The sequence below is a fragment of the Nicrophorus vespilloides genome, unplaced genomic scaffold, assembly GCF_001412225.1.
Source record: "Nicrophorus vespilloides isolate i.1.1-1 unplaced genomic scaffold, Nicve_v1.0, whole genome shotgun sequence".
Taxonomy (NCBI): domain Eukaryota; kingdom Metazoa; phylum Arthropoda; class Insecta; order Coleoptera; family Silphidae; genus Nicrophorus; species Nicrophorus vespilloides.
This window is the reverse complement of record NW_017096481.1, coordinates 100,602-105,516: the sequence shown is the minus strand read 5'-3', so window position 1 is coordinate 105,516 and position 4,915 is coordinate 100,602.

The following is a 4,915-nucleotide window of genomic DNA, read 5'->3' as shown; positions in this document are numbered from 1 at the left end:
AGTCCGGTTAATCCTATCCGATCAATCATGCTTAACTAATTGGGGGACACCGATTCCAATTCGGATCAATTAGCTCTTAGCACTCTCATTTTCATCAATAAAGTATTCGTTTTCTAACGCAAAACAGATAATTTATCTTATATAGTAATATATGTGTATAATTAAATTAATATAATTCACATATCGGAGGACCTTCATCTTAATTATCAAAATCAAGATCGATAGCCCAGACGTATTTATTAATTTATATTTTTGGCCAGATAAAATGAAACATAAATGTAAAAGAAAGGGGAAAACAACAATAATATAATAAAAAGTCAACTGCTGCAAAGACTTATTGGTCTTTCTGCCTTAAATGAACATCCTATCATATTTAAGTTTCTTTTGCAATTTTATGTTATGTTATATTCACTGGCAAAAAATAATTACTATAATTATAATATTTTGAAGAATCTGAAGCCCCCACTTGAACATCTCCCAGTTATATCAGTGCCCGTTACCAGAACAGACTGGAAAACCATCAAAACCGTCTCGCGTTATCCCTCCTAGACAACAGTGACATCCCCCACAGACTAAAGAGACACAACACCCTCGGCCTCCCCTTTAGAAACTAAATGTTCGTTCTTGTCCATTAGAGTGATTATTTTTATTTAAATTTCATAGTGTCGTCAAAATCAATTTTTAGTTGGGTTGTTATTGTCATTGAATTATTATTTTTTTGTTATATTTATATTTGTTTATAGCAGAGAGTCGAACCGAAATTAATTTCGTTCCAGTTTACGGTTAAAATTAAAATTTTATTTACCAAATTCCCTTACTATTGTTTTCAATTATAAAATTGAAAATACAAAAGAAATAAAAATGAATTAGTCACTAGTTCAACACATGTACTTTGTAATGTTTCTTCAGTCATGTTTACAATAATATCCTTTTTTTTTTTCATTTGAGTTTGTTCTAATGTTAGTTGCGCAAGACTTGTGCTTGTCCTTTCTTCTTCAAATTTTCATTTTTTAATCGGTGGTTGATTGATGATGATTGAGACTCTATTTTTATTGATGATTAAGCGTTCCCACGGAATTCAGCCTGGATGGTTTTGTTATTATGTATTTGTTTATTTGAAAAAAGAATTTGGAGTACACCGAATGTCTATGAAAATAAACCAAAACATTAGCACCGGCATACTACCATCAAAGAGCATAAATGAAAGAAACCGTTTATGAATTAATTTAATGAAAAAAAATTAATTGAACCAAAATTAACCGTTCCGGTTTTTCAATTATGCAATTTTTCGTTTCGGTCACAGTTACGGTTCAGTGAAAAACTCCCGTTAATTTTGGTTTACGGTTCGGTTCCGGTTCGACTTACTGGTTTATAGGAAGATTTCCAGTAGGAAATCGTTCCGCTCCATGCTTATTTATTTATTTTTGTTTTGTTTTTATTTATTTTTTTTGTTTATGTCAAAAAACTGTTCAACTCATTGTCATAATTGTGCAGATTGTGAATTATTAAAAATCCAAAAAAAAAAAAATATTTAAGTAAGTTATAAATAAACATCTTCAGTAACTATATTTATTATAACAATTTCAAAATCAACTGTAAATTGATAATATTGAATTCAGACATACTTTTACAAATATTATTACATATATTTTGATCTTTCCACAGTAATTGTGGCCCAATTGAACTGCAACTTTTCAGAAAGCTGTATTTTTTTTATTTGAAATTGAATTCAATATGAAATGTTGCTTGTGGTTCAACAAGCAACATTTCCAACATTTTGGAAAACAATTAAAATTCATTTAAAATTTTCGATATGACCGCCTTTAGCGCGAACTATTGCTCTGAGTTGGTCGACAAGCGAGTCGCACGTTACTCGAATGTGAACCTGCGTAATATTTCTCCATTCACGAAGAAGGGCTTTCTTGAGCACATCAACACTATGGTATTTTTTAGTACTGACATTGGTCTGTAGAATGACCCATACCGAGAAGTCGAGCGGATTTGCATCTGGTCACTCAACCATTGTTAGTTGGCGCGCGCTTTGTGTGATGGTGCAGAATCTTCTTGAAACGTCTACTTTTTCTGAATGAAATATTTGATTGCCCACGACTTTAAAACACCTTCCAAAACTTTTTCGTGGTAGACATTCACATTAACCTTGACGCCACGGTCCAAAAACACCAACGGCTAGCGACCATTGACCGTTACAGCCTTCCAAAACATCACAAACGGCGGTTCTTGACTTCCTGTGTCCATTGCAATATTTTTTTTAAACTTACAAGGCTTCACTTTGAGCTCAGTTTTCAGTATTCGTTGCATGGTTATTTTTGATATGTTCTGCTGAGCCATTTGTCTTCCACTGCGTCGCGGATTTCATTTAAATCGAGCCTTAACTTTCCGAACCGTTTCTGCCACAGATGTAGTTTTTTTCCTGCCACCAAAATAGCATTTTATAACACTACTAGCTTCGTTATAACGTGTTATGATTCAAGACACAAAAGATTTATTCACATTAAAGTGTTCGAGGGCTCTTACAACAGCCACTTTTGGTTTGGTTCACACTATTGCGTTTAAATGCATCACGGATTTTTTTTTTTTCCAAAAAACTGAAATGCATCTGCTTCCGCATGCTTTTAAACAGTAAAATAAGCTATTATTATTGGAAATATGGACAAAGCATTGTTAGCGGTTCGAAAGTTATAGCAGTTTTAAGTTGGTTGCAGTTCAATTGGGCCACTCTGTAATATTGACACCAATTTTAGCAAACAAACTTAAAGTATTATTGTTTTCTGAAAAGTGACATATGATAGGAAGAATCATTTATTAAGAACCTAAAGTTGAATGAAAATGCAACTTTTTTTTGGGCGTTTTAATCAAATCATGAAAACCAGTGTTATCAATTAGCCGCAGCCGAGCGTAGAGAAGTTGGCAAAACTTGATTACCCGGCGCATCCGCCGGAAATGCAACGAAAATAAAAAAATAACTTTGAAGTGGAGGAGGAACAAAGTTTTTATCTAGAAGAGAGCAATTAGTTTATTAATTCGAAAGCAACAAGAGCGGTCTAAGCCGTGAGGGCTGCCTCGCTCACAACGTGAGGGGAGGGAGGATTGCATAAGAAAGTTTTACGCCCGAGGGGGTGCAGGGAATGGGAGAAGGATGGATGGAGAAGGTAGGAAGGATTAGCTAATAGAAAAATAATAGAGGGTTGCCAATGATCGATGGCTTTATTATTTCTCGAAGGTGGAGGCCCGAAGAATTATTAATTAAAATACGAGCTGGGTCAGAAAATGCAACGAGAAACAAAACCAGTGGGGAAAAAAGAAGAAAAAAGACGAAACATATGAGAAATAAATCAGTGGGCTACAAAACAAAACAATAAAAGAAAGAAAATTTAAAAGGGGTGATGTGTTTCAGCCGGGATTGAAATAGTATGTGTACGTGTGTGTGGGAGGTAGAGAAAGAGATAGAGAGGGAGAGAGTTTCATTCAATTTAACTACAATTTCTGCTGTCTGCATATTGGATTGTCGGCAAACATGAATGCAGATAGAGTGTCACAGATGACAGGTCGGGAATTAACTTTTCATTTGGTATATTATCGGGCCTCTCTGTCTCCCTGAGTCTCTCTCTCGCACTAGGTGCTGCTGCATGTGCAGTAGAATACAACGTACATAGTGTGATGGGTGAAGGCTGCTGCTGCTGCCTGGCCGCAGTTAAAAGAGAACAGAATTTATATGTACACGTGGATATATTTTCATGAATAGAGCCCTATATCTCCCTCTGTCTATCTATCTCTCTCCAACTCCCAATGCACATTCATGTCCTATATAAATCAATATACCTGGCGCGGACCTGCAATCCCACCTGAACCTCCCCCACTCCAAGCCGCACATTGTTTCAATTCTTTTATGTTATTTATATTATTTTATCAGAAACAATAACTGTTTTGATGCACAAAACATAACCTGTTTATTTTGGAGCATTTTTCACATAAATGTATTTGAATTTTACTGCCAGCACAGTGTGTGTACAGTATGAAAGGAATTACGTATAAAAACGTTTCTCGAAAAAAAGCAGGAAAATTTTTATTCTATTCTAAATATATATTTAAATGAAAATAATTCGAATAGTTCAACTGTGAATGATTTTAGTCTGTAATACAAAATAATTTAATATATTATATTATAAGAAAAAAACATTTTTTTTTATAAAATCAGCCCAACTTACCAGTTTCTTTTCATCATATGTAAGTACAGAATTGTTATTTGTAATTACAATTATAATTATAAATAAATAACAGAATTGAAATCCAAAGGAAATGAAAACATAAATAAAATTACATTTATAGAAACTTAAATCTAAGAAGCTATGAAAAGGCTTGAAAATAAAGAAAACGTAAGAAAATATAGGGCAGAAAGACCTCGATCTATAACAAAAAATATATAAAAAAAATACAAAATTGTCCAAAAATATAAATATAAACTATACAAATTATTTATTACCTAGTATGACTTAATTTTTATTAAATTCTATTCCAATTTACAAAAAATGTTGGTCCTTTCGAGCTAAACCCATTTATTTAGTATTTTTATGGTTAGAAATACTAAAAATTCTAACTTCAGTTTATTAGTTAGAGATCATTAAACAAATATGTATTTCTTTACATAAGATTCCCTTTGGAACAGCAATGATCTAAATACTATTATTTTACCTAATGATTTTAGATAAATGCAATGTATTTAAACAAGTTAATAATAAACATTTTTTTTGTATAATAACATACAAAGGGCTATTTAAAGAAGTTAATAATTGATTAAAAAGTTTAACAATTAAAGAACTGAAAATTATATTCACGATTATAAAGTCATCTTCGCATAAATATCTAGATAAAATATAATTGAAACTATGATATTTCC